General features: G+C 33.2%; 2 pseudogenes; both read left to right on the top strand.

Annotated features, from left to right (window-relative positions):
- The window catches only part of LOC149168504 (leucine--tRNA ligase, cytoplasmic-like), a 119,589-nt pseudogene that overhangs the window by 6,328 nt on the left and 90,670 nt on the right, over positions 1 to 22,591 (top strand).
- LOC149168505 (U6 spliceosomal RNA) lies at positions 16,592 to 16,701 on the top strand (annotated as a pseudogene).

Below are 22,591 nucleotides of genomic sequence, written 5' to 3'. Positions count from 1 at the left end.
CAACAGCAGTTCAATTGCTAAAAGCTGAATTTCAACATCTCCCTGAGCTTAAACCTCCAAGTAATGGATTCCTCATCCTTCAGACTGATGCCTATGACAATTTTTGGGTAACAGTCCTTTCTGAAAGAAAGGGAGAAAAGGAAGAAACTTTATGTGCTTATGCATCTGGAGAATTTTTAATTCCCCAAAAAAATTATTTTCCAACAAAAAAAGAAACTCTTGCCATTTTTAATGGCATACAAAAATTTGAGTTATGTTTACCCCTGCCAAGTTCCTAATAAGAACAGATTCGATGAACTTCAAATATTTCTTGTAAGCAAAAAATTCAAAACAACTCGCAAGAGGACGACTCTTGGCATGGAAAATTTGGTTTCAAATGTATGATTTTGATGTTGAATGGGTTCCAGGTAACTCCAATTATTTGGCTGATTCTCTTACCAGAGAAATGAACAAAGTCCATGTTCACCACCAAAGAACTGATATTTTTAATCTCCCTGGTAAGACTCCTGTAGATGATAATTTTGAAACATTTGTCAAAAGATTTCAGATTCTTGAATTAATTCTTGGTGACATTGTTTATGAAATAAAAAAGGTTGTTGCGCTGAGACTTAGAAGGAATCAGTGGATACAGAGATGTCAAGCCTAGCAATCCAAAAATGTTGGTGTTTTGTTGGGTCTAGATGAAGAGTTGGTAAAGGTATATCCTCTACCTAATATGAAAGTAAAATTATATTTTAAGACTCTTGATGACTATTGGACCAAAGAATACACTGAAGCCATGATCAAGGTTCTAAAAACTCTGAATTATTATCATATAATTGGAGGAATAGATTTCCCTTTTGTTGTTTACACATCTGCTAAAATGTTATATTTAGAAGAAATTAATATGACTGAAAGGGTGGGAAGATTTTTAAAGTCTTTAAAAATTCCTGATCTCTTTGAAGAACTTGAAGCTACGTTTCTACAAAGAAATGATGAAAACTTTGCAGGTACAGATTCATTTTGCCAATATGAACTGTTTGAAACATTTGTAGATTGGGAAATAAGAGAAGGTCGCTGTCAAAAGAAGCCACAAACTAGAGCCTCTCAATGTGTTGAAAGAACATTACAATATTTGAGAACTTTCTCTACATCATGGGATTATCAAAGTATGGAATTTAGAAATCCCATTTTACCAAATCCTTTTGCACAGTTGTATGACCCTGATGGAGTTGTTGCATCCGTGATAGCCAACAATCAAGAAGAAATCAAGAAAATTATGATTTTTCTCAAGGAATTCCACACCCTCAGGCTGCCTGAAAATTGTCAATGATCAGAATGTTGGAAAGGCTTCAAGGAAGATTTGGAGTAATTAAATTGTTGATTAATCAGAAGGCCTTAATTACTATTAGTGTTATGGCTGGAAATTGGAGTGATGATGTAGTTTGTTTGATAAATCTATTATTGTCAACTAAAGTATGTTCATCCGTGATTTTTGAATTAGGTTGGCAACAACAAGAAAATATCAATCATAACTGCAAGTTGTGGGTCCAATGCGCCATCGAACGCTCTGTCAGCATGTTCCAAATTTTCAAATGGGAATTATTAAATGGAGTGGAAATTTCAGTTCAAGCAATGCCTGATTTCCAGAAAAGTAAAAAGGATTCCTTCCTTGACATAGAGATATACCCATTTGCCTATGTTAACAGGTGGACTAAAGTCGATAATGAATACATATTTCCACAAAAGAATATTTATGTCACGATAGATATGATAAAGTTTGACACAGGACAAACTTCACGAGCACCACTAAAAGGGGAGTCTTCTACAGTCATGACAAAAGGAAAAGAGAAGGTATCCGAGGAAAAGGAAACCGTGTTTGTAGATATGTACCAAGATGCTCAACAACAACATGACCCCACATGCGAGGACGAATATTTGAAATGGCTAAATCAATCTTGGTTAAATCAAAATCTTCCTTCTTCTTCATCCGAGGAACATGATCCCGGTTCAGATTATGATAGTGACTGAAGTCTGATTGGACCTTCGTAGTGCGTTTTCTTTTTAATTATTGTACTCGAGAATATTGAGCAGACACCGTCTGGACTAGCTAATGTCTGACAAGGACCTTCAATGATTCTCATATGCTTTTAGGTATTATAAGTAAAAGTGTGTTCATATGTAAATGATCATCGAGAGTGTGAGTGTGTGAAAGAGTGTTTGTATCCTGTGCTTTAAGAGACCAGAGACTAGTTCGATCTACTTTGAAGCATAACTTGGTATGTAATATCTTTATTTGAATTAATTCTGAAGCCTGTTGGGTCGCCTGTCTGAGGACAGCTCGTTTTAAGATCACCTGTGGTCGAGACTGTAAAGTGAGTTGAAGGAGCGAAGGAGTCACGTGTCCTCGTATTTCTTGAGTTGGTGTGAGGAATTTTAGCATACTCTTCAGAGGTTCAAGTAAGTCGTTTAAAAACAAAACTATACTACGTAAACGAAAGGAGGGGCGGGGTTTGACCACCCGACCCCTCCTCAACTAATGTCATAACTTAACAACTGCACCAAACTAACTCATTGTTTAATCCGCCCATGAAATTTTTATAAGAACCTAGTTTTTTTAGTGCGTGGAGAGCATGGAGGAACTAGGAGCGGGCATGAATTTCGAGACAAAGGAGGCAGAATCTTGGCATGCAGTTCGAGGCAACATTTCACTTTGTCAGATTTTGACAAATTTTATATGGTTTCAACACTTCTCGATGCCACGAATGTGATGGTGTTGTTCTTGTCTCCATTAGAGTTCTACATTTTTTGGCCATTTTCAGTATGAGGGTGGAACCATGACTACTACAAAAATAGGGAGCAGAACCATGATCCTTAAAATTTTCCCGAAGAGGTAATTTTTCTCCATGTTGGAATATAGTTAAGTTTATAGTCATTTTTCACGGTTTTCCACGGGGATTGTAATGGCGAGGTCAAATTCGCCTTTGGAGTTACACATTTCCAGTCCACCCATGGAGAAAAATCTTTTTGGAATCTAAAAGATTCCTTGAGCCCCAAATTCTCAATTGCTCAGAATTCAGAAATTGGATAGTTGATTTTTCATTATTCGACGCCACAAATCTTATGGTGCAATCAGATTTCTCATTATCGCATTCTATTCTTCAACCACTTTTCTAAGTAGAATGCGGGTGTCAACATTTATGTTTGAGCAACCATTTCCATGTGATTGATACCGTGAGATTGATGGTCCGAGCAACTTTAGTAGTTTGACATCTGCTTCTTTAGGTGGCCCTTGGTTGTGAGGTATATGCAATGTATTTATGTAATTCATTTTCTATGCATTGTTCTGCACAGATCCCTGTTGATGCTTGATGTGGGATCCCGTTTCTTACTCATTTTCATGATTCCTACTTGATGTGATGCGGAATCATCTGGGCGATGTACTTATTGTCATGATTTGTCATGTCATGTTTTGAGATCCCTTTGTTGTATGTTGATGGGATACTCATGTGTCGCCATGTATGTTTTCTTTGAGATCCCTTTCATGCCATGTTGGTGGGATGCTGATCATGCATGAGTTTTTGTGTCATACTGATAGGAGTCTATTGACGGAGAGTTCCTGTAATGGAACATCTCATGGCACCACTCCTATGTGAGGAAATTTTCCTGGTATGATAATGACATCACCTCTTATGTACATCATTACTATTGACAACACTTAATGCAGCGGCTTACACCATCTTGACACCAGGGCCCGGAGACCTAGTCCCTCCTAGATGAACTCCATTATCAACATATTATGTTTTCATGTGCTGATGATTGTATTATTCTCTTATTTACAACATGCATATTCATTAATTAATGTTATTTTAAAATTGCAATTTAACACATCACGAGAGTAAAAGGTCTTGGAAGGGTCCTTCATCACACCCGGACATGGATCACACCATGAAAGATCCCAACCAAGTAAAGGAAGAAGGATATAATGGATAAAAACAAGCAACCTATGGAACCTTAGGACTTGGACGAAGAAGAAATGAATGTGGGGATTGAGGATATCAGCATAGAAGGCACACAGCTAATTTCTAGGTTGCCGCCGTATATACCCACATAGAAACCAACCGTAAAAGTAACTAGGGACCCTAATTCTGTAAAATTCAAGGTATTCATGATGTTGCTATCAGAGGAAGTAATTATTGAGGTTGACTTGTTGGCTTGGGTTCCATTTCTGAAGATGGAGGCTTGGTATATGGGCAGCCATGAAAAAATTCCACATTTGGAACCCAATAAATACTTGAAGAAAACCTATTATGAAGAGGCCGGCATTAAAATACTTGAAATAATGAAGTGGGTGGTTGATATTGAGTGTTGAAGGTTGCTCAATATGTTGTATGTCCCACATTTTAGCTGAAACATTATTAATACCATTTGTGTGTGCTAGTTGTTGGCACTGGTTCATGATGGGTGTCTCTGCCTGGGAGGGCCCATCCCAATTAATGATATGTTGATCTCCAAAATCACAGTGCTACCATATTAGGGTGAAAACCCCGCATATGATTTTGTGGGGAAGTCATAGGACAAAATTCTTGTGGACAAAATGAAAAGTGACTTCGGTTTGGTGAAGAAGTCACAGGGATATGCCATTATCTCTATCTTGGATGAAGCTGTGTAGTTTGTTGTGCAAATCTTGTCAAGAAAAATCATGAGAAAGTGTCATGCTGATGAAGTGCCGACACTAGTGGTATCCTTGGCTGTGTAGTGCAACAAGGGGTTCCAATTCAATTGGGCGAAGTACCTTTGCCAAGAAATTCTGCATGATTGTTGTGAAGAACAAGATGAAGGAAAATCATTCCACTATGCGTTATTGCTATTACTGATCACAGTGATAGCTTGGAGGATGCTAGAGGATTCCTAGTTCCCAACGACGGATCAAGAGTTGTGCTAGGCTACAAAATTTTCCTCGCTATGGGAAACCAAGGAACCTGCCTGTATCATTTAAAATAAGATGTTATGGGTAATGTTTGAAATGGAATTACGAATGGTGATTAATCAGAAGCCATGGTTGTCAGGTATTCTGTTCAAATAATATCAAAACATTGCATATTTTAAGGCTGATTTCCATAATGTATACATCTACACGAGGCGCAATTTGACAAAGAAAGGGATGACGCTGTTGCTTTTGGTCATCGAAGATGTTATCGCATAGTTAGTCCTTCAGTGTCTGACTGACTGTCTCCTTCCAACATATATTGTCGAAGGTATAATAGGGGATAGTGTAGAAGGCACAACATGGACTGGTAAAGAGCTGCAGAAGGAAAAGAAGACAATGACCATTGACCTAGAGAAGAATACCGTGTAGGAACTAGAGGGCAAGCATGATGAAGAGAAACATACATAAGAACTTGATCAGGGTATTAAAGACCCCTTTGTATACTTAGAGAACATGGATTCTCCCTTTATTATTAAGTCGTGAGAAAAGTCAAGTGTGGGAGGTGCACGAAAGAAGCACAAATATGATAAGTCCATCAATGCAGATAACACGATCATCACTATGGGGGACTTTGATGAAATTGGAGATACTGTTAGGTCTGCGATAGAATATATTTGGGGCCACATTGAAGAACAATATCAGTCTGTTTTGATGAAGGTCCAAGCAAGCCTCAAGGAGTTGTAAGTTAATGTGAGCCAAGTTTAAGCGAGCATGGTTCAAGTGAGTTAATCTCAAGCGAGCGAGAAACCAATGACATCAGGTAGTTTGTAGTTGGTCCTCACTTTAGAGCTCCACCCTATACCCCTTCCCGATGGATCCTTGCATATGAATGATGTGGAAAAATAGAAGAGTGCCCAGCTCCATAAACATGTAAGTATTAACCTCGCAGTGCTCCCTCTATCCACATTGCATGAGCTACACCAAGGTGTAGCAGATGAGATTAAGGTGTATGAGAAATAGGATCTCATTGTGATAAAGGATATGCAGATCACTAGTTAATAGATGTGAGATGAAAATAACAAATCTCTCCAAGATCATGATGAGGTAGTTGCACGAAGGGCGCAACTGGAGCAGGCCATTTCTAGAGTATGCAATGAGCTCCCCGAGCTCCAAATTCAGTTTGAGGCCGCTTCTAAAGAAAAGGTGGAGTATCTGGAAGATGTGCCTAGAGAGTCAAAGGTGTAGGTGGATAAAGTTCGCTTTGATCTGCAACTACAAATTATTGAGCTTCAATTGAAGCTAGAACCCACCACCACCAGAGTTTTGAGAGCAGCACGAGACTGCCATCAAAACAGACCGGGAAAAAATCGATGTTGCGGTCAAATAATGTAGCTAGTTGTTCGAAGAGACTATGGAGCTATGGGACTCGCTATAGGAGGAACCATTTGAAAAAGCTCAAAGTCGCCATTTGGGATAAGAAGATAGAATATGACGAGATATAGTCAATGACACACAACTTAGCCCCTGTGCAACGGTTCTGTTAGGCCCCTATACTACTAGTGCAACCCCTTATTGTTATTATTAAAACCCACTTATTATATTGATGTACCCATGTAGTGCCCATATTTTTACTATTGTTCCCCATAGAAGCCCACTATTATTATTATTGTGCCCTCACATTATTATTGTTATGTCGGCTCTGATTATGTTATGACCCCTTAGACTCCTGTATATAGAAAGGAGGTCTTTTCATTTGTATCATCCAAGAATTGCTCATTTATGTAATGTAAAGGAGGTTTCCCCCTCGAAGAGGATGAATTCTAAGGCGTTGATCTATCTTTTCTATCTTTTCTTGAGCTGGTTTCATAACATTTGGTATCGGAGCTTTGGATTCTAGGGTTTCGCTGCTCCAAACAAGTCATCGTGGCATTTTCACTATAACTTTTTTTTCTGTGATGTTTCAAACGTTGCAACAAGAACCCATTTGAGAAGAAATCGCGCTGAACCTTAGGTCCAAATTTCAGAGCTTTTCACATGATATTTGCGGAGATATGATCTGAGGAAGTTGGTCTTTATGTAGACTCCTAAATTACATTCAAAACAGGTGACCTGGGGAAAATCGTCATAACTTTCTCTCTTGGGATCATATTGAAACTTCATAAGAAGGTATGGAAAGACGACAGACTGTAGTTTCTTGTATGCATTTTTAAGATCCAAAGGTCGAAACAGTGACTTGTGGCATGTCGTACAAGTTCACTCTACTGAACTAGTCTATAATCAAGTCATTGTGGGAGATTTCGCATAACTCTTCCTTGGAGAATCCAATTTGGGTCCAACTTGTGGCATTGGAAAGAGGACATAGAGGGCTACTGCAGGTCATAATTTCAGAACTTAAAGAGCTGAAAGTACAAAGTTACAGTCGTTTCAAGATAAATCTCCTAAAATAAAGAAAAAGCAAGATGAGGAAGTTTGATGGCAAGGATCTGGTAAATTGGATACTTCATATGGATCAATATTTTGATCTACATGGTGTACAACTGTTACTAAAGGTATGTATTTCATCTTCATATTTAGAACCGGATCAATTTTTACAGTATGAAGGGCTGTGTTCTCGTAAATAACTTGTTACGTGGTCAATTTTCACAGAGGAAATGATAGCACATTATGAGGATACAAAGAGCAACACCTTCTTTAGAGCAACACCACAACAATTGGAAAGAGTAAAAGGGCTCTGTGACATAGTGGAAAGCAAAATTATGGAAACTAGGAAGCATACCCCTCACAACTATAAAGATGGAAGTGTTGTTTCTCCCAGCCTTGCACAACCTACAAGGTTTACACCACAACAATTGGAAGAAAAAAGAGAAAAAGGGCTTTGTTACAATTATGATATCAAATGCACTAAAGGTCATAAGTGTTATGAGAAAAAATTATTTTACATAGAATATGAAGAGGAGGAAGAAAAGGATCAAGAAACATCAAAAGAAGAGGATATACGCCAGGACCCCACCCCAGAGAAAGAAGAAATGAATCAGACGATATCTTGTAAAGCATTGGCAAGAATTACCACTCCTCAAACTCTCAAGATAGAAGAACATATCAAGAAGAAAAAGGTGCAAGAAGTGAAAGATCACATCGAGAAAGAAGAAATGAATCCAACCATATCTTGTAATTCATTGGTCGAAATTTAGTATCAAGATAGAAGGACATATAAAGAAGAAAAATGTTCAAGAAGTGAAAGATCACATCGAGCATCAAGAAATGAATCCGGCCATATCTTGTAAAGGATGGGAAGAAATTACCACTCCTAAAACTCTAGAGATAGAAGGACATATCAAGAAGAAAAAGGTTCAAGCATAGAAAGATCACATCGAGCATCAACAACAAGTTCTCCAACTTTTAAAGTATAACGCCACTTCGGTGCAATATCAAACGAAAGAACAGGTAGATCAACATCGTAGTGAAAAATGTTTTGATGTAGGTGATTGGGTATTTTTACTGCTACATCTCAAGCAAGCTATTTATGAGAAGGAAATGTTGGCAATACTACATGCACTTAAAAAATGGTGACCTTACTGAATGGGAAGACTCTTCAAGGATAAGGATGTGGAAGAATTGTTTTGTGCTATTTCTATTATCCAACCAGATTGGATAAACGAAGCAAGGGATGAATGGAAGAAGGATGAAGAATTATGGCCACTTATTCAAAAGTTGCAAAATATCCCAATTCAAACAATATTGCGAGAAATTAAAGAGGAAGGAAAAATCATATTGGAACCTGGAGCAGTCATAGAAACAAGAACCCGATATCTACAAAATCGATCAATTTCAGAGTATCTCATCAAGTGGAAGAACTTACCCGCTGAAGATTCCACATGGGAGGACAAGAATTTTATACAGAAACATCAAGAACTACTCAAGTGTTGAGGACAATGCTTTTTGAAGGAGAGGGGCATGTTAGGCCCCTATACTACTAGTGCAACCCCTTATTGTTATTAGTACAACCCACTTATTATATTGATGTACCCATGTAGTGCCCATATTGTTACTATTGTGCCCCATAGAAGCCCACTATTATTATTATTGTGCCTTCACATTATTATTGTTATGTCGACTTTGATTATGTTATGACCCCTTAGACTCGTATATATAGAAAGGAGGTATTTTCATTTGTATCATCCAAGAATTGCTCATTTGTGTAATGTAAAGGAGGTTGCCCCCTCAAAGAGGCTGAATCCTAAGGTGTTAATTTCTCTTTTCTATCTTTTTGTGAGCTGGTTTCATAACAGGTTCATTCGGTTGAAAGAGGGGACATCCTTGTAAGCGCATATCGTGGAGATGCGTACGAAGATGCAGATCATCACTGCACGGATGAAGTCATGGGAAGAAGTAGGGAAACTCTCACCGAATGTGGAAGGCACACTAAAGAGTTTGTAGCAGACAAAACGAACCATAAGCTAAGTAGCAGAAGGGCCAACTACTGAAAATTTGGTCAACAAAGTTTGACAGGTAGTAGGTTAATGCACATAAGTGCTTCACCCAATGAAGTCTTCGTTCACCAGCCTGAAAGAAAAGATCCAAAACATACCAATGGAGTGACTTGAGGATGAGTCACATGTTTTTTTTGGGGGCCTAATGGGACGAGGTCCATTGGGTCAATTTTTTTAAAATATTGTAAGTCTCCGCATTTTGAGGAGCATAGTGCAAATAACATGGTCACATAAGAGTTAAGGGGTTTTGGGAAGGTAAAAACCCCTTATATTTTGGTATTGTTTTGAGATCTAACCATGGTTTGCAGAACATGGTATTGTAATAGGAAATAGTATAAAAAGGTGTCTTAGCAAGTCTAAGGACGAGAATCACTTCATGGATGAAATTCTTTGGAGTTTGATTTTGTAAGATCTTTCTATATTCGAGAGAAGGGGAAGGCTCCTGCAACTAAGTGTGTAGAGACCTTGGTAAGTCTGCAGCTGAGTGCATGAGCCCTTGCAACCATTTACACATGATTTGGAAATTTGTTTAAGGAATATCTGAAGTAATAAAATATATTTGAAGCAATTACATGTCTATTTTTATGCACTTGTGTATTTTCTATATTGACGTGCAACTGAATGATATCTATCTGTATTTTATCTTAGGTACTTCACAAATATCTATATCTAATGTTATATGTTAGTTTATGCATGATTAGATAGATACATGAAGCTTATAACTCTCTTTAACTGAAAATCACTTGAGTTCCATGAATAAGGGTTCACGAAGGTCAAATCGGACCTAAAACTGTAGAAAACGCCTTAACCAAATCACATAGCCTTCTGGATGCAAAATCCCAGTTCTAGCATCCCCCAATACTGCCTTAGGTGAGATTACAACATGCGCTATGCGGGTTGTTGCCGAAAGGACCGGTAGTGTAAAGTTTTGTTGGTTATCACAACTAAATTTGAACCTGGGTCAAAGCCCCCTCAAGCTAATAGAAATAGGTATTCCTGAACACAAAATCAAAGTGGGAGTTAGAAGAAATAGGTATTCTTAATAGAACTGATGTCATCATGGAGATTGTTGTAACATTTTTTGTCACAAAAATTTCCAAATAAAATTTATTTTTCTTCACACTTTGTATAAATAATGTATAGCCTATATCATATAAAGCACCATATATTAAATCAAAACTTAAATAAGTGTAAATAATCCATGGCATAATACACATGTTTCTTTGCACAATGTAGATATATGTGCATAGATCAACGAATGAGCATCAAAAGCAGACCCTCCCCCACATGTTTGATTTTTATTGCACAGGGGGTTTTGTTAGTGTTGGAATAATACATGTGCTTCATTGCACGGTGTAGATATGCATGCATAGATTAATGGATAGTGATCAAAATTGGATCACCCCTCATGTTTGATGTTTATCACGTTGGGGGGGGGGGGGGGTGGGGGTCCACTATTAGTTGTATTCATAAAACAACTTTGGTTTATGTGGAAACTTCATATCAAAAGTAGATATTCCCTCATAAAAAATAATTACCACCCTACCGCACCTCCCTACAACATTACCACCATGGTTTGGGGTCATGTCAAAGGATTTTTTCACTAAATGTTTGATTATAAAAATTTCAAAGAAAATGGCGATGTTCAATGATAGAAAGGTTTTGTTTCCTTTAATCATTGGTTCATTTCTTCTGTTGAGAGAAACAAAACAAAATAATGAAGTCATAACAATCAAAGCACAAATTCAAAAACTTTTCAATCACTGGGTAATTTTACTAATCACTCTCTTATTCTTGTTCATATCTACTGCAACTAGGAGTATGGGCTAGAGGGGTAAAACCCAATCCAAAGCCCCACCTATCTCTAATGCAGTAAAACATTATGAGATTCCTTTAATCGAGTGAGATGCTAAGATTGTGAAAACACAATGTGAATTTTACCTTTATGAATTGAAAGATTTAGAATTCCAAAGGTTTCAAGACCATAGTGATGGTTTTTCCCTTTGGGAATTCTTCCTTCCCCAATTTTTTTCCCAAAAAACCACCACTTTCTTGAATTTGTCATGTGGTGTTTAGACAAATATTTACCTAGTAAGAGAGCCATTTTTGCCAAAAACCAAAATCCCTTTTTTATATCACCTTTGAGTAAATTTTACAATCCCTATAGGTTGTCATTCCTAATTCACTTCATCCATTTTCTAGTGGAATTTTGTTGGAAACATCTCATAAATTAACCCCTCAACAAAGAACTCTCATCTTTGAATCATTTTTACCAGAGGGAGCCAACATTCCCCAACAAAACCCTCCTTACCCTTCAAATATCTTCCTAGAGATTTCCAGACAAATCATATCAATGTTGTGTTGTTTATTAGGATATGAAAATGATGAGGTTGTAGATGAAGTGGTATTAGGTTTTCTATCCACTTTATCTCCAGGAAAGAAGCCTTTTATGTACTTCAATTTTAGTCAGTTTCTCTCAAACACCATTCATGAACAATTTATGAACTTTGAAATTGAGAGATCCTTTAACCATCAATCAATTTTGGTGTATTTGTTCCTATTCCATTAGTCAAGTAAGTTCTCTTAGTTACAACTTCAAAATAAAGATATATAGGGGAATTTATGGTCAGTCTTCCATTGGACATCTTTGGTTAGGAAACATTTTGAGGAGTTTTATTTTTCAAACTTTGTGGATCAATTTCTATCAGTATTTTACGGTCTCTTGAATAATAGTGAAGTTCAAAGGATTTTACCTTAGGTCAAGCATACTTTACATCTTAGTGGACAAAAACTATTAGGAAATTGGTATTTGTAAACAGTATTTACTGAGATAAGGATGTATGGATGTGAAATTCCTCCATATCATTTACCAGTCTTTCTCCCAATCAAAATTTTTTCACTTGAATTCATTAGACAAAGTTTGAACATAGATCAAATACACTCTTTAATAAGAAATAAATAGGATCTTTTCAAGTGCAAGGCAAAGGTAGGACATTTTGTTGTGAACACGAGGGATAATGATAAAGAATTTGAATTATTGTTGCAACAAATGAATTTTACAAAGGGACAGAGCTAGCCTTATGATACAATTATTGAAAACTACTTAAGTTCAATAAGGTTCTACCCCATATATTCATTCACCAAGACTAAACATTGAAAGATATGCAAATAGAGAAATATGGGAAGAGGGTACCCTAGAAGAGTAACCACGAGATAAATAAATAGAGAAACCTCTAAAAATTGATGTTTTATTTACTCCTCAACTAAAAGAAAAAGAACTCAAGAGGGTTATTGAATATGTTCCACATTCCACTTCAGATTCAAAAGGAACATCATTCAGAGTATGCAAAAGGAAAAAAGTAAGGGAAACAAAAGAAGCAATGTCAGAAACTATGTCACCTGATGTATCTTCACCTTCTACAGTTATTTTATCAAGTGACCCTATATACAATATACAACACGTGGAAACAACAACATGACAATATTCTTCAACTTATTTTTCCAATCAGACTAATATATTTTCTCAATTTATGGAAATTAAAAAGAAGAATGAAAATTTGAAATCAATCACCTACAATCAATTTTGGAAACAAGGTTGTTCTACAAAAATAGATTACTCTCAACCCTAAATGCTGAGAAGGGGTAGTTTTAGTTGGACATTTTAGAACCTAACATACAAGGGGATAGAGAACCAAAATATTATAAAACTTCCATATTTTCTTTTAATACAAAGAAAATCCATCTTATTGACTATATTGATCACCATAGACAAACAAGGGAGATGATTTACTCCACTTTAGCCAGTTCAACAATTAATTTGAATAAATTACACAATACATTGAATACCATAATTTTTTAAGTTAAATATGGAGAATTAAATGTTCTCTCTCACTAACAATACCAAGATAAAATCACAAGAGGATGTAGTTATAAAAATGGGATTAGATCCTAATGATATCAATGCTACCCAATAAATAATAAAGAATAGAAATGTAGATATTTAGACCCTTCGCAAGAGGTTAAATTTGCAATCTACTAAGAATCCACAAAAAAAAAAAAAAAAAAATTGGGGAGATGGAGAAAGAGAAATAATTTCTCTTATCAATGATTATTGAGGAAAATAAGAAGATGCACAGCCTGGAATCACAAGTGGAATTGTTTTTGAAGGAAAGAGAGTAGGTAAAAGATGTAGTCGGTTCCTCATCTCAAACAACTTTGGAAGGAAATGATTCAACAGAGGAATTAACAAATGCGTTGTCATATTTGAGCATAAAGAATCAAGAAATTGATAATTTGAAGATAGCTTTAGAGAAAGTTGAACAAGAGAAACTTAAGTCAGATAATTCCTTAGTTGTTGAACTTCAAAAGAATTCTAAGTTACAAAAGAGCTAGAATGACATTTGGGTCAAGATAATAGTATTCAATGCTTAATTCAAGCTAAAGAAAGAATATGGGTGGAGATCATGTCTTCAATGTATTATGTTTGGACATCAATTGGAATTATGGTTGAATAAGAGGAATTGTTAGAATGAGAAGAAAGGGAAATAGATGAAATCAAGAATGAGCTTGGAAACAAACCCAATCAAGTTGGTAAGATTGTAAGGTTTTTGAATTCAAAAACAAAGATGGAATTAGAAGAAATGGATATTGTTGATAGGACTCATTCAATTATACAAACCAAAAATGTTATGACTAAGAAGAACCTGATGGTGGAAATGAAATAAAAATGTAAACACATGTAGATTCTTTTCTCTACAACGAAGAGGTTTATCTTCTTTCAAAAATTCAGAGGGAAAAAATAATGTCTATGGAAGAATATCAAACATTACTTAAGATGGATGTACAGGATAAGTGAAATTTTGCTGGAATAAAACGGTCTTTGAGTGGTCAAAATATTCTTGAGAAAATATCTTATGACTTATTTATATTGTTGAATTGAGGCTTCTGTGATCCATATTATTTATAAGTAGAACTTCGGATTAAATCACATAAGGAGAGACATTTGTTGACGCGTTTCGAACCAACCAATGTGGCTCATCGTCAGGACAAGTTGAAGAAACAGATCCATCTATGCATGCTAAATAGTCTGAGCAGAGCCTCCAACGACTATCTTAACTAGCGGCTAATTTTGACTTAAGGACAGCAGTCAAAAAGTCAAAATTATAATTAAGGGGAGTTATTTAGATTAAATAAAAGAAATAATTATATATATTGATTTTGTTATTAGTTTAATAAGAATAGTGACTTATATGGGAATTAGTTAGAATATATATATATATATATATATATATATATATATATATATATATAAGTTAGTTGAAAAATAAAATTAAGGGGAAAGGTCAAAATATAAATATATATAAGGTAGGCTAGTTAGTTAAAATAACTAGAAACTTTTTAAAAAATAATTTTAAATGGTGTTAACTTATTGGTTGGTTAAAATTTTATATAAAATTAATGGAAATTAGTTAGATAAAGGACCTTACTTTCATAATATATTTATAAGGTAATTTAAGGTGATAGATGGTTATAGTAATTATATAGTCCTAATCTGCTAAAATAAGATGGATAGCTAACTAAAAATAAAACTGACTAAAACTAATTAAGAACGTGAAAAAAATAAAAATAAATAATAATAATAATAATAATAAATTTAATTAATTAATTAATTAATAATAATATATAATAGTTATGATCATATTTATATAATAGCTATGATCAAATCTCTGTTCACAATTAAACCAAACTTTCAGAAATATACAGAAGTGGATGAAACTGATAGAATGATGTTTAATTTAGCTTATCAAAAGGGGGAAGAATGAGAAAACCTCGTTGACCTTATATCATAATTTCAACAATAGTATTTCAAAGGAAGAATATGTTTCAGTAGATGATCAAGGAAGATCTAGGTTCAGAGGAGCAGAATCAGAGTAAATTTAGATAGTGTGGAACACAATCCACAAATCAAGGGTGGTTAGAGATAATCAAGCTGAAAATTTTATGTATTGATAGAAGTTTTTGTTGAGAGAATCCAAGTTGTTATTGGGATATAAATTATTTTCCTTGTAATCTTTAGAAATAAGATTTTGTACAAACTCTATATATATTGCATATTTTGATTGGAAAAGGGTTTATTCCTCGACCAAAAAATTGGATATTTAGGTAATACCTAGATATCTCAAAGTTAATCAAGGAGTTTTTTTTCATCTTATAACAAAATGGTTTCATAGGTGAATGTTTCAAGTGTTTCACTATATTTTTCTTCAATACCTTTAATATTGGATAGATAATTAGGAAAGGATTGGCTAAGGATTAGCCTCCTTGACATCACCTAAATAAGTTATGCTCAATATTGGGTTAATTAAATAAGAAATTTGTTTGCTTTAGTTACTCTGCAATTTATAGATTGTTGTCTTCTATACAATTCCTATATGTATTAAGCAAAGTATTTCGGTAGAAATCACATATGATAAATTTTTGGCCAACGCATTGGCCAAAAACTTCTCTTATGTGATTTATACCAAAAGACTTTGGTTAATTCATTATGGATCACAGAAGCTTCATTCCTATATGTGTGAATGTTTAGCTATAGAAGATCCTTCTACATGCTTTATAATATTAAGTATTCAGATTGGATATATAAATCAAACTAATTGAACCAATCAATGCTTATAATATTAAGTTGAAGCTATTCATCAACTTCCCAACATGAAATTTGTTGTAATCACACTTTAATTTATAAATACTACAAGTATGCATGGTCAACTTGGGTAGTTGTAGGGTGAAACACAGTTTTTTCCTTCCCACCATTACACCATCTTCCCCATGATGGGAAACCATTTTTTCTCATTAGGTTCCCCAAACCTCATGATGGGGAGTGTTGGAAAGATTGGCTTGTAATATCCATGTTTGATTTAATGACAACATTTACAAACAAAAAGTGTAGATCAAGAAAGAATGGAGGTAGGGTTTTTCTTTTAACGTTGAGGCAGTAATTACTACTAGTGCTAGTGTATCCCCTCTGCAAATTGCAGGTGAAGTAACAAAGAAGATGAATCACTTCAGTAAAGTCAAGTCGGTTCATTTTTCAATCAACAAGATCATTATCAAAATAGCATTGAACTTCACTAAAGCTACTTCATCCAACAAGATCAATCAATAGACAAGCCTTCTACTTTAGTAAAGTTGATTCGACATGGAATGATGCAGAGTTATCCAATAAAATCAAAATCATACATAGAATATTAGCATGGCTCCTACTCAAGGATGACACACACAAATCAAGAAATGGTCCAAATTTTTACTAGAATTGAAAAAAGCAACAATGCGGGTGGCGAGAACATCAACAAGATTCTGAGCCTTTGACATCTTTATTGTAATTAAATAACTCATATAACTAAAGACATGAGAGTCACAATACCACATCATGATTCATAGGACTGTAATTACAATTGCAAATGGGTATGAGAAAAATGAAACATCCCTTAAAAGTGAAATGTCAAATCGACAAGTTGGATGTTTTAATACCTGTCATTTATGACATGTAATTTTTTATTATACAAGTCACATATCAGCAATCACACTACAATAATTCAATAGATGATGAGTTCATATCAACTCCATATAAATAATTTTTAACAAGTGTAATATGCAAGGTTGTTGCTTAGTACCTTCCTCTTATGCAAAAAGTAATTGACAGCTAAATTAAAGTAAAAATAATAAATAATTAAAATTGCATCTATATAATTAAAATGAAAAATATAAATATTAAAAGTAGAGTTGGTTTATTTACATAGTTATTTGTTGTTTGAATTAATAACCATTTTAATTTACTATTAACATTTTTTATTAATTTCTTATTGATATTAAGTAGAAATATATAAGTCTACAAATATACATTTTTACTCTTAGTTAAAATGTTGAAGAAATCATAAAAAATGGTGGAGAGTAACAACTCATGGTAAGTGTACATATTTAAATTTCATGTTATTTGTTAAATGTAATTGATATATATAGGATATTCGTTATATATTATTGGATGTACATAATAAAATAATATAGAATAATTATTTTGGATGTTCTTATTTTTATAAAGTATATTTTAAAAGTAAATTGATATAAAAATATGGTTTCTATATAGTTGATGAAGTTTGTATAGTTTGTGGTTAGAAATTTATTTTTTAATAAAAAATGAAATAAAGGAGAAAATGTAATTAGATTAAAGTACTCAAATAAATTTTAATAGGTCACATTAATGATTTTTATTGTAGTCTTTGCACAATAGAATGGCATGTGGATAAACACTCACCATAATTCAAGACTACAATAACAAACATTATTATAACACTTGTGAATAATACACACACACACACACACACACACATATATATATAGCTTTAGTGAACTTCATAGACTCTGTTTGAAAATTTGAAAAGTAATTGAAGGTTAAAGATTTTTTACCAAAAAAAAAACAATATAACTTGCTTTGTAGGTATAATCATCACTGGTCTTAGTGGATGTTAATCATCATCATCATCATCGTCATCATTAATAACATGAGGGGACACCAAACATACTTACCATAAAATCCTATAGATATCATTTTGAATTGATGAAATTATAAATATCAAAGATTAACATTTACTGTACGAATTCCAAGTGTAGTAGTGATCGCAATAGACTATTTTATAGTGTTTGACTTCATTTTTATGTTAAAAATAATAATTTCAATAATCCAAAATTGCAATTTTAACGAGAATTACTTTACCCAATTTTAATAATAACAAACATAAAATATTTAATCTTCTTTCAAATTATAAATTAAATATTTCCAATATTTTTATAAATTCAATAAATATAATTTTTAAGATGAAATATTATATATATATATATATAACAACTACAAAAAATTTAAGAAAAAATTATTTAACTATATAAGAAATTGCTAAAACGCTTCATTTATACAATAATTTCATTTAATTTCTTTTCGAGTCAACCACAAAACATTATTTTTTAATAATTCCATTATCATCATGTGTCATTTTCCAATTTGATATGATTATTTAAAAAAGAGATGTGTGATGATGTTATAGATATTTGAAATTGAATTTATTTGAATTTATACTTATTATACAATAATAAATTTGACAAACCATTTGTACATATATAATAGTTGTCATATTAAAAAATAAATTTGACAAATCTTTCAAATATATATAATCAAATTTTCATAGATATTAAGATTTGACATATGCACTATTAGTTAATTGTTATAACACTTGGTGATATGGAGATATTTTTTTTTAAATAAATAAATTTGTTTTATAATTGAATTTAAAACTTCATAAAATTAGTCATTTAGTGCAAATGAACCAATTAAAAAATAGAAATTCAAATTTATTTTTTATTTTCAAATTATTTAGTTTAATATTTGTTTTTTCAAAACTTTAATAGACTTATATAATGTGTTTTTAATTGAAACTCAACTTTTTGAAAAAAAAAAAAAACAATATGATGTATGCCTGTTTAAATATTTCATATTAATTATAATTAATAAATAGTTACAAAAAGTATCTACTTTAAAAACTCAAAATAACTTAAAATATATTAAAAATTTATTTATCATTTCATTTTTGAAAAATTTCTTAAGTATTTTTCTTTGAGTTATAGTAAATTTGAATTATAATGAATCTTATGTAATAAAAAAATATAATCTATTAGTTGGAATTTCAAACTAATATAATTTTAAAATACTAAATTAATTATAATGTTAATTTGGAAATATATAAATAAAGTATTATCATGTATACATATTGTTATTTTACAATAACAAATTATATATAAATCATGATTTGAATAAGGTTTTGGTAAAGATCTATTGATAAATATTTTTTTAATACTAAATATAGAGTATTTTTTAAAATAAATGCCAAATTAATTCAAGTCATAATGATATTACAAGCAAAGTGATCTCATACACCAATTTGGTGTTTGTTTGGTTGAGACCTTGAATGAAGTAGTGCTAAAAACAACGTAGCCATCACAAACTAAGGGTATGCAAAAGCCAACAACAAGCTACTTATATTATATGAACTCCAAAAAATCAACATATATTGAATATAGTTGATGGCTCCAATATAATGTTCAAAAAGGTGGACACATTTCTACTTTCATAATTGGACCAACATCATATGATTCATGTTCGACAATCATTATTGTTGAAGATATCTAGAAAGGACACCGTTCTAGATGTGTAGGAAATGTCAACTCATGAAACTATTATTGTAGAGGATAGCTCAAAAGGATAATAGATCTATCATATATGTGGAGGAAACACTCATAAAATGATGGAAAAGAAATCGAGGTCCTGGGTAGTAAAAGGAATAAACAACAAACCCTATAATATAAGTTGTCTTACTAAATACTCTCCTAAATACTTTCTAATGTATACCATTATTTTGAATGCTCTTGAATTTCGAGAGTCTTGTGTAAAGCGTTTTGGGCCTATTCGTATAGGGTGGACCTTAAGCCATTTCTCAGAAGAGTGACATACTCTAAATAAGCACTAGAGCTAATAAATTGTGTTTGTTGACATGAGAAAAAACACAATCTAGAGTATGGCATGCTTCTGAATAAGATGTGAAATATTTTCTTATTGATATATGTCACTAGTGAGGAGTAATAAAGGACCAGTACTAGTAAAAGATGTGTTAGGATATTCCGGCACATAGGAAATAGTTAACTCTAACTTGGCCTAGTGTATAGTTAGCTAAAGTGTGTTTCTTTAATATGTACTTTTTGTAACTTACAATTTGACGGTCATGATATGTTATAGACATGAAGTGAACTGATGGTTCATTTTCTCCTCAGTATTACTGAGACTTGATCCGTGGATTAACATCGGATTGGTCCATGATCTCTATTTAAAGAGCATGGAGGGTCATTTGTAAGGTGACCATTCATGAGAGAAGCTTATGTAAATTTTATTTCTTTTATCTTAATAAATTTCCTAAAGTGGATGTGTTGGCTTAGGTCGTGGGTTGTTTCCCTCTTTGACAGTTTTAAACATGTCAAGAATACTAGTGTGCCGATCTGTGATCTGTTTGTGAATGGTGTCCTTTGGTGTTCTATTTAAGGAGCTTACCCTATAAATTCCTACATGGTATCAGAGCTATTCGAGGGTTAGATCGTCGGTGACTCAAATCTGAAGCCAGTGCAACTGAATCCGAATGTTGTTTACTATATCTACTATTTATGACTAGTTTCAGGCTGAGAGGACTGCTCTATTGTATTAGGAGCATATGTTCTAGTCACGAGGGATTCACTCAATGAACCAATGACCTATAATGTGCGTTTGTGGAATATTAAAGAATACCCTTAATTTGACTACATATTGGAAAACATCCTTAAAAATCACATTATTTAACCCCCTACCAATACAAACCCAATACACCTTCCTAATTTAAAAAACCCCTACTTCCACTAGATATTGTAGGTATCCATTTTTTCATTAAATTTTTTATACCCCTTTATATTTTATCATTAATATTGAGCTCCTTTTTTATACCTTCCAATATAAAAACCCCTTACCCCCTATATATCCCCCAATATATTATGCCATTTTTTCCTCAATATAAATCCACTAATATGAATGCACGTGGTATGGTATTGCTCCTCGAGGGATTCCCCTGTGGTTCTAGTGAGGAACCCATTTCATTTCACGTGAAAAAGTTTCCAGTAGCCCTAGCTATGTCATTTTTAAGATCTGAAGGTATACAATCTTTATTTGCAATTACAATTATTTATCTCTCTATTTTTTTTGGTTTATAGACGTCTATAATTTCTTTTATTACTGGATCTATACCTTTCATTTCCTCATATGCTCTTTGCCCCACGACTCTGTCCGATCTTGGCAAACCAGAAATAGAAAGAAAATATTTTTCTCATGCATATGCTCTTTTCCGCTGCACCTTAGTGTGATCTCGGGAAATCATAAACATTGAGGAAATTATTTAGTTGCTAGCCAAATCTAATTTTAAGTTGTAAGGCTTGGATTTCTTTTGCATGTTCATTTTTGGGTTGTGTGTTTTTTTTTTTTGTTTTGTAGGAAAAAAGAGGATTTTTAAGTAAGCACACACTCCAAAGCTTCAATGAGCAAAAAAAATAAAAATCCTTCCTCTTTTCCAAAAATTAGTAACCTTTTAAACTAGCTCACTTGTTCCAAAGTTACTTTATGAGAATAAAGGTCTTCGGTTCAAGTCTTTCTTTTTGTTGAATTACTTTTTAAAAAAAGCACATGTATCTTATGTTTTAAATTTACTTTATGTAAAAGTGTTCTCACCCATTATAAAAAGTGAGTCACTTATAATTCCGAAGTCACTTTATCTTTTATTTAGCTTACAATTTAGTGGGTAATTCATAAAGTACCATTGTAAAATTGACTTTCACTTATTTATAAAAGTGGGTCACATAATTTTTTATTTTTATTTTTAAAAAGTGAGCTAATTAGATTATGTTTGGAAGGGAGGGGGTGATTTTTTTTTAAATATAACATCATCATTCGCATCCCAACATTCACGTAGTTCGTCGGCATATTCAACAACTTTTCATCAAAAAGCCATAACTTCTTCATCCGAAAGTCGTTTTCAGAGCTGTTTTTTTTAATCAGCCTGATTTTTCGAGATATTTCCATTGGAACACTTAGTTTCAACATATTCAACTTCAGTTTATTTTAAAATGGAAATTGCATACCTAGTTATTCTTGATAGTACCAACTACTTCCAATGGTTATCCTACATTGTGGATTTACTTAGAAGTAAATGTATTTATAGAATAGCCTCAGGCCAATAATCTAAACCTAAAGATGAAGATAAGGTAGCCAAATGGGAAAATAAGAAAGACAAGCATGTGGGTTGATAGGGATGTTTATTTCTCCAGACCTTAGATTCCATATCAGAGAACTTGATACCCCTGATGAAGCAATGAAACAACTTAATAAAGTCTTTGGAATTAAAAATGAAATTAGAGCCCATCAATTCGAAAATGATTTTCTTATGTTGGACTTCGATAATTTTTCTTCCGTTGAATATTTTTTTTCCAAGTTCAAGACCCTTAGAATTCTCTTGGAAGGTCTTAAGGTTAAGAAAGAAGATGGCAACCTTATCTATTCCATTCTTGCCAAGTTAGGACCAAC

Source organism: Pinus tabuliformis, chromosome 4_2 (assembly GCF_031772625.1).
Source record: "Pinus tabuliformis cultivar Carrire ecotype Pingquan chromosome 4_2, CPIR1, whole genome shotgun sequence".
In the NCBI taxonomy this organism is placed as follows: Eukaryota; Viridiplantae; Streptophyta; class Pinopsida; order Pinales; family Pinaceae; genus Pinus; species Pinus tabuliformis.
Note: the sequence above shows the minus strand (reverse complement) of the source record. Positions and strands in the feature narration are given on the sequence as shown.